This window comes from Rhinichthys klamathensis, unplaced genomic scaffold, assembly GCF_029890125.1.
Source record: "Rhinichthys klamathensis goyatoka isolate OS25496 unplaced genomic scaffold, OSU_Roscu_1.1 h1tg000188l_1, whole genome shotgun sequence".
Lineage (NCBI taxonomy): Eukaryota > Metazoa > Chordata > Actinopteri > Cypriniformes > Leuciscidae > Rhinichthys > Rhinichthys klamathensis.
In genome coordinates, this window is record NW_026606715.1 from 450,528 (window position 1) to 463,781 (window position 13,254).

The following is a 13,254-nucleotide window of genomic DNA, read 5'->3' on the forward strand; positions in this document are numbered from 1 at the left end:
ATATTGCAATGGCACGCAGACACGCAGTAGTTCAAGCATTTCAGTTTGACCCAGAATCTGATCCGGATGAAGAAGTTGCAACTCAGCGGCTCCAGCAGGACATCTCCAAATGGTTATTTTAAAATATTATGTCTGGATACGGTACTTTATTCGGATGGTTTACGTATGCTGTTAGTTATTATCATGTAGCTAACGCTAGCCTACTGTTGCCTTTTCATGTCGCTCTGATTTGCTATCGTTTTAAAGCTGTATTAGCATTTATATCAGTATTACTGATATTTAGAGAAGACTGTAATGTGGCTTATTATTTTAATGACAAAGTTCTCCATGTCCTCGTATATTGAAGTCATGTTACACATAACCAATGATTTACTCCTCAAGAGTTAACTCTACTCAACACCTGCATATATATATATATTTAATATATGTATATACACAAACCAGAACCACTATATTAGTCAGACCTTTGCCATTATTACATGTACTTCTTTGTATAGGTGCCGTTGTGGAAATTGTGCTACCATGCACACACAAGCTGAAAATATTTGCTGGAAAAAAAAATCAGGAGCAACAACAAAAAAGAAAAATTGTAATTGCGCAATTGATTAATTGAAAGGAATTAAAATTGGCTCTCTCAACTGCAGGCCTTTCAGAATATTCTAAACCATTTAATCTATTTGAGTTTGAAAAATTTGGTTTATGTTGATGGTGTTAAACTCAATCCCATGGCAACTGACATCAGACAATAGGCTCTATGCACGCATCACTTCCGCATTGGCGTAAGGATGTTTGGACATTTCCGGTTAACGAAAGAAAACATTAAACAGTGACAGTCGACATTTACGATGGCAGAGACGAAGTTCATAAGGTGTTTGCTGGAGTTGCCAAATGTGTCTGTTAACGATATCCGGAGGATCGTCCGGGCATCCAGTACGACACCACGTAGCAAATTAGATAAAAGCTTTAAATTTTAAGTTTTTTCATTTCTTTGCAACTTTGAAGGTAATTTGCTAACGCTAGCTAGCGTTTTAGCGTAGTGTTTTAAGTCATGACTCCGTCCTGCTTCAGGTTAATCATGCTTTAAATAAAGTTTAAATATGTGTATATACCTCTCACTTCATGTGTTTGTACTTTTTTTAAAGTATCAGGTAAAAATAGGGCAACAAATGAGATATCTGTTAGAGCCCACTGCTACCCCTCAATAAAGAATGTATGTTCTTCATTGAAAGCCACACCAGCTGAAAGTAGGACTAGATTAAGTGACACGTTCAAAAGTTCTGTTGAACTTGTTTAAGGTTACGTTCAACAAAAGTTTTACTCGTTTAATGTTGCCACATTTCAGCTTTGATTACCATTTCTAAGAGAGCACCTGTGTGGTTTTCACGAAAAGCTGAACAGTGGTAGCCTAATACAGAACAGGGTAGCTGAGTGGGAATTACCATGCTTTGTTGTTGGCTCTGTTAAACAAATTGGAGTTCGGTTTAAAATGTAAACAATAATGAGATTACTACTTTTGCCTGACTTGATGACTGCAAAGACAGTAAATATTCCACTCAGCTATTCTTCAAACTGCTGTCGTGTGTTTGTTGTAAGAAACTTGTCTCCTCGGATGTTAATCACCCACCGTTTATGTAATTCAATGTTTTTGGGAAAAGTAAAAAGTAAAAAAAAACTAACTGAAGAATTGCATGTTGCAGACACTGTGCATTGCAGAACACAGCAGTGGTGGCAAGAAGAGCTGTCTTCCCGCCTTTGAAAAGACAATTTCGTACATTTAAATGTCATCGCGTTATCAATCAAGACGAAGTAAAAGTATAAACATTAACGCAAACAACACAACAACGAATACGAAAATGAACAGTTTTGGGTGTTTTGACGACAAGTATTCAATGGTAGCACTTCACTCTACAATAACCGGATGTTTACAACCATCCTGAGATGTAACCGGAAATACGTCATGCTCGCCAGTGCATACAGGCTATTGCAATTAATGTCCTAACGTTTAGACTGTCGCACACGAATGCCACAGCGGTCAGTGGCTTCTGCCGACGTCAACGTTGTGTTACTCGTTCATATGTGGTGTGTAGCAAATTGCCTCAAAAGGGAAACATGAATAATGAATCATAACTCGTGGAGTTCACAAATCATAATGTGTGGATCAGTTAAAGGGTCACTCCACCCATTTCAACATTAATCTTTATTGAAAGTGGGTTATATATGTAGTCGAAATGTAAAAGAAATTTTGAATTTGGTGCCCTCTTGACCGAGAAAAGACAGAAAATAACTTTTGGGCGCATTTGTATGTAAGACAACAACTCCCACAATGCACCACATTGCACAGCTCCGCAAGCCACTCCCACTAATCCAGAACAGCGCAAACAGAGAAATCAATCTTCCGTCTACAAGGCTAGCTGCAAAAAGAGTTTGAAATTAATTTCACACAAAATGTCTAGTTAGTTGGCTGTGGCGACCAGGACGAGGGACGTGAGAGGACGGCGCGAGTGATAATGAACGACACCTGTGAGACCCAGCGGTCTCATATCTCTCACGGAGGAGCGGAAGCACAAAAGGAACAGGCTTGATTTTATGTTTTGTTTCTGTTGTGTGTGGCCAGCTGGCTCATACTTTTGTTTTGTATTTGTTTATTTTACTATTAAAATGTTTAAATGTTTGCCGGTTCCCGCCTCCTTCTTCCCACAACAACGAACGTCTCGGTTACGGATGTAACCCTCGTTCCCTGAGTAGGGAACGGAGACGTTCCGTCGGATGACGACGAATGGGGTTTCGCTTAGAAAGCCTATCGACTTCGAGTATACAAAAACGAGCCAATGGCAAAGAAATGCCATGGGTCTGCGGAATTTGCCTAGCGTAACTCCGCCTCACCTCGTGGGTATTTAAGGAGAACGCTCCAGCAAATAGGCATGTTTCTTCGCTGAGGAGCCAAGACTGAGCTCAGGCGATCCCCGCGGTACAGCAGAAAGTGGCAGGAAGACGGAACTTTTGTACATCCGTAACCGAGACGTTCCCTTTCGTTGTCACTCCGAGTTCCGTCGGATGACGACGAATGGGGATCCAGTCTAATCACGCCACCTTCTCGGCTGTCTTCCAGTGCCCTGCGTAAATCTGAGATCCCTGTCGTGAGACTAGCACGGACGAAGGACTCCTATTTAGCACAGGAATACCAAGGTACACTGGGGAGCATATCCCAGATTTGGGGGAATATGCAATTACTGCCAACCCAGAGGGGGGGACTTAAGAATACACATATGACCCGAGGGATGCATATGGGGAATCACTGGGGTGTCCAGCCGCAGGTGGAATATTTCAACCCCAGGGGTGGCAAGGTGGCTTGCCAAGGGAAAGACACATGCTCAGAGAGGCTTACAGTGGAAATACACATGTGGGGGTAGCTCAGAGGAGGTACCATGCACACGGAAGGCACCTAGCCGACGCACAGGCAATAGACACTGGCGCCAGCGTCAGCAGTGCTGGAGGAACTCAGGGCTTTCGGGGAAGCTCACCTGAGGAGAATATCGCACATATCCAGTCCGTGGAGTGGAATGGCGAGCAAGCGAAGACACCTGAGCGGGTCCGGCACTAGCTGGTTGAAGCGAGTACATGAGAGGACACTAGCTCCACTCAGAGATTGTAGAATCTGGCGAATGTGTTAGGTGTCGCCCAGCCTGCAGCTCTGCAGATGTCTGTTAGCGAGGCGCCATGCGCTAGAGCCCAAGAGGACGCCACACTCCGGGTGGAGTGTGTGGTCACACCAAGGGGGCACGGTCGACCTTGCTGCTGGTATGCCAAAGCAATGGCGTCCACTATCCAGTGAGACAACCTTTGCTTGGAGAGAGCCTTTCCCTTCAGCTTCCCACCATAACAGACAAAGAGCTGGTCTGAGGTCCTGAAACACTGCGTTCTGTCTACATAGATGCGAAGAGCACGTACTGGACAGAGCAGTGCCAAGGCTGGGTCTGCCTCCTCCGGGGCAGCGCTTGCAGGTTCACCACCTAGTCCCGGAAGGGAGTGGTAGGAACCTTGGGCACATATCCAGGCCGGGGTCTCAGGATCACGTGAGAGTAAGCCGGCCCGAATTCCAAGCACGCTTCGTCAACGGAGAATGCGTGCAGGTCCCCTACCCTCTTGATGGAGGCCAATGCAGTCAGAAGCGCTGTCTTCATTGACAGGAAGTTAAGCTCGACCGACTGCAAAGGCTCAAGGGAGCGCTGCGCAGGGCAGTTAAGACCATTGCGAGGTCCCAAGAGGGTACGAGAGGAGGCCGAGGAGGATTCAGTCTCCTCGCTCCTCTCAGGAACCTGACGATCAGGTCATGCTTCCCCACCGACTTACCTTCTATAAGATCATGCTGTGCGGCAATAGCGGCGACATAGACCTTGAGGGTGGAGGGAGACAGCCTTCGCTCCAACCCTTCTTGAAGAAAGGAAAGCACGACACTGATCGAACATCTCCGGGGGTCTTCTCGGTGAGAAGAGCACCAGTTGACGAAGAGGTTCCACTTCAATGCATAGACGTGTCACGTGGACGACGCTCTAGCGGAAGTGATGGTAGCCACCACCGCTGGTGGTAGGGTACTCAAACCTGCCTCGTCCCGTCCAGGAGCCACACGTGGAGGTTCCAAATATCGGGACGAGGGTGCCATAGGGTGCCCCGTCCCTGAGAGAGGAGGTCCTTCCTCAGGGGAATCGGCCAAGGAGGTGCTGTCGCGAGGAGTATGAGTTCGGAGAACCAGGCTCCTCGTCCACCCTGACCTTGCGCAGGAATTGCGCAAGAAGGCTCACTGGGGGAAACGCATATTTGCGGCCCCGCGGCAAGCTGTGCGCCAGTGCATCCGTGCCGAGCGTGCCCTCGGTCAGGGAATAATACAGGGCGCAATGGGTCGAGTCGTGAGAGGCAAACAGATCTATCTGTGCGTCCCCGAACTGGTCCCAAATCAGCTGAACCGACTGGGGATGGAGTCGCCAATCTCCCGGGAGAGGCTGAAGCCGTGAGAGCTCGTCGGCTGCACAGTTCAGGGCTCCGGGGATATAAATGGCACGAAGCGGCCTCAGATGCTTCTGACTCCATAAGAGGAGGTGGCGAGCGAGTTGCGACATACAGCGGGAGCGCAGACCACCTTGACGGTTGATGTACGCTACGGTCGCAGTATTGTCTGAACGGACTAGTACATGCTGGCCCCTGAGCACGGCTCGGAAGCGGCGCAGGGCGAGCTGTACAGCCAGCAACTCGAGGCAATTGACGTGCCATAGGCGGTGGGGTCCTGTCCAGGAGCCCGCGGCAGCACGTCCATTGCACATGGCACCCCAGCTCGTGGTAGAGGCATCTGTCGTTACAACAATATGCCGGGAAGCTCGTTCCAGGGGCACTCCAGCCCGTAGAAAACTGAGGTTCGACCACGGGGTGAAGGTCTGACGGCAGGTCGGAGTAACTGGTACTCGGAGAGTGCCGTGTTGCCTTGCCCACCTCGGGACTCGGTCGCGAAGCCAAAGCTGAAGCGGTCTCATATGAAGTAATCCGAGCGGTGTTGCCACGGCTGCGGATGCCATATGCCCCAGGAGCCTCTGAAAAAGTTTCAGTGGAACCGCACTCTTGCCCTCAAACTGTCTCAGGCAAGTCAGCAGTGACTGCGCGCGCTCGTTCGTAAGCTGCGCGGACATGGCGACCGAGTCGATCTCCATACCGAGAAAAGAGATCCTCTGCACGGGGCAAAGTTTGCTCTTCTCCCAGTTGACCCGAAGACCCAGACGGGCTACGTGGCGGAGCACCAAGTACCTGTGTTCGCAAAGCTGATCTCGAGAGTGAGCTAGAATTAGCCAGTCGTCGAGATAATTCAGAATGCGAACCCCGTGTTCCCGGAGGGGAACAAGGGCTGCCTCGACGACCTTCGTGAAGACGCAAGGATACAGGGCTAGCCCGAATGGGAAAACTGCATACTGATATGCCTGCCCCTCGAAAGCAAACCGCAGGAACGGTCTGTGTCGAGGGAGGATGGAGACATGAAAGTAGGCGTCCTTCAGGTCGATTGCTGCAAACCAATCCTGGTGCCGCACACATTCGAAAACGCGTTTGGCGGTGAGCATCTTGAACGGCAGCCTGTGAATGGAGCGGTTCAAAACGCGCAGGTCCAGGATTGGCCGTAACCCACCGGTTTTCTTCGGGACAGTGAAGTACGGGCTGTAGAAGCCGGTCCTCATTTCGGCTGGAGGGACAGTCTCGATCGCACCCTTCGCCAGCAGGGTGGCAACCTCCGCTCTCATGATAGGGGCATTGCCACCGACCATAGTGGAGCGGACTCCCCTGAAGCGGGGAGGAGACCGCGTAGCCGAGCCTGATCGTTCGCGCGACAGGTTGGGAAGCTCTAGCCAGGTTCCCAAGGACTGTACCAGCGGGGTCATGCGAACCACAGACTTCCCGTCGGTGGAGCAGCGAGGCGGTATGGCTGACCCAGACGTGGAAGGCATAGCGGCCCGGTGTGGGGGTACAGTCATAGACCGCGTCCTGACAGAGGAGACCAGGGAAGGACGAACGTTCCACGGGGGTCTGCTCTGCCAGGGGTCTGGCGACAGAGGAGAATGAGAGCGGCACGGTCCGGGGACGGCGCGCACTGTCATCCGGCTCTGGGACAGAGGAGGACGAGGGGTGCACGGCCCGGGGGCGGCGCACCGTGTCGTCCGAGAACTCTGTGTGCTCAGAGACGGGAGAGTCAGTTCTTTCTGGAATAAGGATTCTTCCCCAGCCCTCCACCAGGGAAAGGAGTGGCCCTGCTACCAGCTCCTGGAAAGAACTGAGTCCCATCTCTGAGCAGCCCATCTCAAGAGTGCCGCTTAACCCGGCGTATAGCGGGGGGCGGGGCTGGAGAGGGCTGTGGCGTCCCCCTGCGGCTTCCAGAGCCAGCCCGGGTGAACGGGCGGGGTGGGAGCCGCAGGAGGGCGCCTTCGGGGCAGAATAAGCCTCAGTCTGCTCGTGGGCGGTTGAGAACTGTTGGGCAAAGCCCTCAACCGCACCGCCGAAGAGGCCGACCTGGGATATGGGGGTGTCAAGCAGATGGGTCCGCCCGACATCCTGCACATCAGACAGGTTCAGCCACAGAATGGTGGACATCACCTGACCCAGGGAGCGTACGACCACTTTCGTCGCTCGGAGAGCAAGGTCAGTGGCGGCGCGCAGCTCATTGAAGAGCCCTGGGTCAGTCCCGCCCTCGTGCATGTCCGTGAGCATCTGGGTCTGGTAGACCAGCAGAATGGCCATGGCATGCAGTGAGGCGGCTGCCTGTCCTGTAGCGCTATAGGAATTCACCACAAGTGTAGACGAAAAACTACAGGCTTTGGACGGGTGCTTAGGATCGCGCCCAGAGGAAGCACTCTGAGGACACAGTAGCATCGCAACAGAGCGTTCAACCGGGGGGACCCCAGTGTACCCATGGGCAGCGGCCCCGTCGAGGGAAGGAAGGGCGGAGGAGATCAACGAGGGATCGCTGGAAGACATGGGGGTCTTCGAGGATTTCGAGATCTCCTGATGCATATCCGGGAAGAAAGGCATTGGAGTGGACGCCAACAGGAGTCAGCGGCCACACCCAAAACCAATTGTCCAGCAGCGAGCGCTCGGACAGGGTGAAAGGTTCCACTCTAGTCCGATGCTCGCAGCGGCCCGGGAAAGCATGGCCGTCATCTCAGGATCTGACTCGACAAATGCCATATGCACACCCGAAAGTGGCAGCACTGTCGAATCTTCACTTCCTGAAGATTCTAGCCCACCCTGTGATGCTGCGATGGACAACAGATCCGATTCTGGAGCGTCAAGGGAAACCCGCGGGGCATCCGAAAATAGACCCGGGGAATCCCCTGAACACTCGCGGGTTGCGTCACTGAAGAGGGGGGCGTGGTCCACGGACAAACAGTCGGCGGATTTGTTCCACACTCACACCCTCAGGTCACCCTGGCCACCAGCCGAAGTAGCACCTCACGTGGAGAGTGTTAGATCGGGGTGTGGACGAGGGGACTCTCTCTCTAACGAGATCATTGAGTCTCGACCGTAATGACGCGATGGTCACGTTCCCGCGGGGAGAACGTGAGTCATCCACAAACGCTGCTCTAGCGTGATCAAGCCCAAGCACGCAGAGCAGAGAATGTGCCCATCAAAATTGGAAATGAGTCGACCGCAACCAGAAATGCACGGGCGAGCCGTCTTTAAAAAGACGTGCCGCGTGCGAGCTCTTTTATGAGAGGAGAAAAAAACTCCGCGATGTTGAAGCGAGCAGGGAGAAACACACTCATTGGCAGATCACTGCACAGATCAGCAGGCAATGTGAACTCGCTGCAGATCGCCGTCACACCAACACCGGAGAGAGTGGCTCGTCTCGTAGAGTGAAGTCAGAAATGGATGTGGAGTGAAGAGATACTCTTGGCTCCGAAGCGAAAACATGCCTATTTGCTGGAGCGTTCTCCTTAAATACCCACGAGGTGAGGCGGAGTTACGCTAGGCAAATTCCGCAGACCCATGGCATTTCTTTGCCATTGGCTCGTTTTTGTATACTCGAAGTCGATAGGCTTTCTAAGCGAAACCCCATTCGTCGTCATCCGACGGAACTCGGAGTGACAACGAAAGGGAACCCCGTTACATTGGCAAACTCATTAGCGAATTACTCCTCGTTTGTATTTCTTTCTATATGGTGAATTATTGCATGATACCTGGATGTTCAGTCAGAACATATGCGGTGCGACACTAGGATGGTTCAGATCACAACACAAACGTCCGTGTGCTCGTCTGATTCAGAGATTTCGTCCAGGAGAAATTGTTATCGTTGAAATTCTCTGGAGCAGATGGACTTTATCTGTGTCCGTAGCGCACAGCGAGAGCACAGGCACCAGCAGTCCGCCCAGCTCGAGCCAGTCCGGGCTCCTCGTCTGCCTCCTGTTCCTCCATCAGCCTCAGCTGCTCTTCACTATATTGCGGCTCGTAAAGATAGCCACGAACAGCGGATTCGAGCAGCAGAATTTCAAAATCCTCTTCTTCCATATCATGTTTAGTTTCTTCCGTCATTGTAATAACTTCCTATCTCCACAGTGCTTGTTAGCTTAGCTTATAAACAAGATGGCTGATATTGATTTCAGTATCTACAGAGAATGTCTAATTGAAGAGAATTGGCACTGTTTGGTTACTTCCGGTTTCTGGACTTGCTACAGTAACACGTCTCTTTCCATGTGGAGGCACTCGCAGGCGAGTGCAGAATGAATGGGAGTCTATGGGGTTTCACCCCCAGAAATCCACTTTTCTCAGGATGTAATTTTTTGTCAAGTAATTTGAAAGTTGCATTCAAAAGGGAGGGCTAAGATAATACACTCAGCTGAAAATTGCATTTTTAAGATCACTTATCTGTTCTAAAAATCCATTCAAAAATGTGATGACGTCACATAATAGCAGAATGCTAGCGTGTTCCGGCCAACAACGGCCTAACCTGTAAGAAATCGAAAGGACATAAGTACTCGTTCATTCGACTTTTGCCCTATAATCTATATTGAACTTGCGGAATCAACAATAAAATCTATGTTGATTCAACGACAAGCAGGAGAAAGAGATACATTTAGCCGTTTAGCTCCATAGACTCCCATTCATTCTGCACTCGCCCGCGATCACCTCCAGTGGAATTCTAATGGAACTGCAACCAAGATGATACACAATGGGGCTAATAGGAAGTGCCAAGGCTCTCCGTTAGACGCATAGACAGTATAAGAAGTGGACAGAGCCATCTCATTGAATCTCAGTTGAGACAGTTGAAGCCCATTTTTAGCGATTTTTGAGCACTTCCGTTCCTGACGCGCAGACTCAAACCGACTCAAACTAAGCTTGATGACGTGAGCAACCTGTCTGACAGACGTTAATCTTCTAGTAGCTGTGCGTGAAAATTGCCAACGTTAATCTTGCAGAGACGGGGAACTTGAGCAAAGAGTTCTTTGGCGTGAGTGAGCAGGAGTAAGTATTCCGTTGCTTTTATGGACTCATTTTCTATGGGCTTCTCCCTTGACGGGACGTCCCCCCGAATGCCTGCGAGCTTCTCCTCCTGTGTGTACGGTAATTTCTGTACAGCGCGACAGAGAGTTGAGTGGTTATGACGCAATCGTTAGCCTATTTTTACTAAATCTGTTTCTACGGGGCCATAATGTAACATAGATGTTATGATGAGGTGGAAGCAAGGAGGAAGCAGGATCCAATTGCAGCACACTTTATTCAATAAACTCAAACTACATAAAGACTCAGGCTAGGGCACAAGACTCAGGAACAGTACCACCAACATCAAGGTTACAACAACAAGAACTCACAAGGACTGGACTGAATCACAGGGCTTAAATACAAGGGCAAACAAGCTAAACAAGATGACAAGGGGGCGTGGTTAATCGGGGACACCTGGGAAGACTAATAGAGATAACGGGGATCGGGAAAACAGGGAACAGGACTGAACCAAGTGCACAAAGACAGGGGGAACACAGACAGACATCACAACATAGCCCCCCCTCTATGGGCGGCTCCCGACGCCCAACAAAACAGGACACAAGACAATTCGGGAGGGCGGTGGAGTGGAGGCGGTCCCGGGGGAGGGACGGAGGGCCAGGTCCGTGCAGGGAACGGGACCAGGGCCTTGCAATGACGGGCATGGGCCATGGAACGTGGGCTGACCTGGGCCATGGAACGTGGGCGGAGCTGGACGTGCAGGCGGCCAGGGCGGAGCAGGCTGTGGGCGTGTCCATGACAGAGCAGGCCGTGGGCGTGTCCACGACGGAGCAGGCTGAGGGCGTGACCAGGGCGGAGCAGGCTGTGGACCCTCGGGCGGCCACAGGGGTGAAGACCCCTCGGGCGGCCACGGCGGTGAAGACCCCTTGGGTGGCCACGGCAGAGAAGACCCTTCGGGCGGCCACGGCGGTGAAGACCCCTCGGGCGGCCACGGCGGAGAAGACCCCTCGGGCGGCCACGGCAGTGAAGACCCTTCGGGCGGCCACGGCGGTGAAGACCCTTCGGGCGGCCACGGCGGTGAAGACCCTTCGGGCGGCCACGGCGGTGAAGACCCTTCGGGCGGCCATGGTGGAGAGGACCCTTCGGCCGGCCATGGCGGTGCGGCCTTCACAGTCCCATCCAGGGTCCTACTGCCCCCCCCCCAAAATTTTCTTAGGGGCAGCCATGGGGTCACCAGCAGGAACAGACACCGGCGCAGGATCAGCGGGCTCTGGCGCAGGATCAGCGGGCTCTGGCGCAGGATCAGCGGGCTCTGGCGCAGGATCAGCGGACACCGGCTCAAGTGTGTGCGTAGCCCACACACACCACATGGCTGTGGCCATAATGGCCAGTGTTGCGGTCACTGAGGGCTCAGGCGGCGCATGCGTGGCGTGATCAGTCTCTGGCTGGGCAGACGTGACGTGGACGGTCTCTGGCTGGGCAGACGTGACGTGGACGGTCTCTGGCTGGGCAGACGTGACGTGGACGGTCTCTGGCTGGGCAGACGTGACGTGGACGGTCTCTGGCTGGACGGTCTCTGGCTGGACGGTCTCTGGCTGGACAGTGAGCTTGCAGGGTGCTTCATCAGCCAAGCCCACAGTAAATGCCGAACCGCTCAGCAAAAGGGCCAGGTCGACATACTGCTCAATAGACCCGTTTGGGTCATGCAGTGGCATCAGGTAGCTGAGCGGCTCAGAAAGACCTCCACGAAAAAATATCATTAGGCATAAATCATCCATACCAGACAGGTGAGCCAGCTCCAAAAAGTCCCTCACGTAGTCCTCAATCGGTCGGTCTCCTTGGCGGAGACATATCAGTTGTGCTGCTGGATTCATTTTTGGTGAGTTCTTCTGTTATGATGAGGTGGAAGCAAGGAGGAAGCAGGATCCAATTGCAGCACACTTTATTCAATAAACTCAAACTACATAAAGACTCAGGCTAGGGCACAAGACTCAGGAACAGAACCACCAACATCAAGGTTACAACAACAAGAACTCACAAGGACTGGACTGAAACACAGTCAAGTCAAGTCAAGTCATCTTCATTTATATAGCGCTTTTAACAATGGAGATTGTTTCAAAGCAGCTTTACAGAGATAAACATACAATTTACGGTAACAGAGATTGTTTTGGCTTTATAGAGATTTTTGAATAATGTTAATTCCAGCTAAAGTTGGTTTTGATTGATTCACTTCCCGCAAAAGTATCATTTGTTATTACATTAGGGGCCACTAAGATGACGGCGTTCTCTCTAAACAGACTTTAAACACGAACCTGTGACCGGATGGCGTTCACATGCGCATTAAAAATTGATTCTATAGTTAAATTCTATAGTTAAATTCGTTTGAATATGTGTGCGCAGGTTTGTAATTTCCCAACAAACCATGCCTAAACAAATTACTTGTCTTGCCTATAAATTTGATACAGAATTTTATTTTATCACTTCGAGGTACGCAAACCGGATTTCCAACAACGCTTTATCTGTAGAGTGGGAAAGGGATCCTCCATAGGGAGAGGATAGTTGACACTTCAGCACTGCATTGTCATCGGGTCCAGGCGAAACTCCTTCGTCAGATCTGGATACGGCCTGGATCCGGCAGGCTGCAGGAAAACCTCGGGATAAACAAAGACACTAAAGTTAGCGTAGATGCCATTCTTCTTATGATGTAACGAGTACATCAAGATTTAAGGGAAGTGTTCCCAGTTCCGGCTGACCTAATCTATGCAGCCTAACATTGAATTATCGAAGTCTATAATGTATTATGTGTATGCTAGGTCAAAGAGATGTGTTTTTAGTCTAGCTTTGAACTGACAGAGTGTCTGCTTCCCTGCTTTTTTGTCCAATAATTAGAATCTCTGTTTTTTCAGAATTTAGTAGTAGGAAATTACTAGTCATCCAATTTTTTTTTTATATCGGCTATGCATTCCGTTAATTTTGTGAATTGGTAAGTTTCGTCGGGGCGTGAAGAAATATACAGCTGAGTATCATCGGCATAACAGTGAAAACTAATTCCATGTTCCCTAATGATATCTCCTAATGGTAGCATGTACAGAGTGAACAGCAACGGTCCTAGTACTGAGCCTTGTGGTACGCCATACTGAACTTGTGATCGATAAGACATCTCTTCATTTACTGCTACAAACTGATAACGGTCAGATAAGTATGATTTAAACCATGCTAGTGCAACTCCACTAATGCCAACATAATTTTCGAGTCTATTTAAAAGAATGTTGTGGTCAATAGTATCAAATG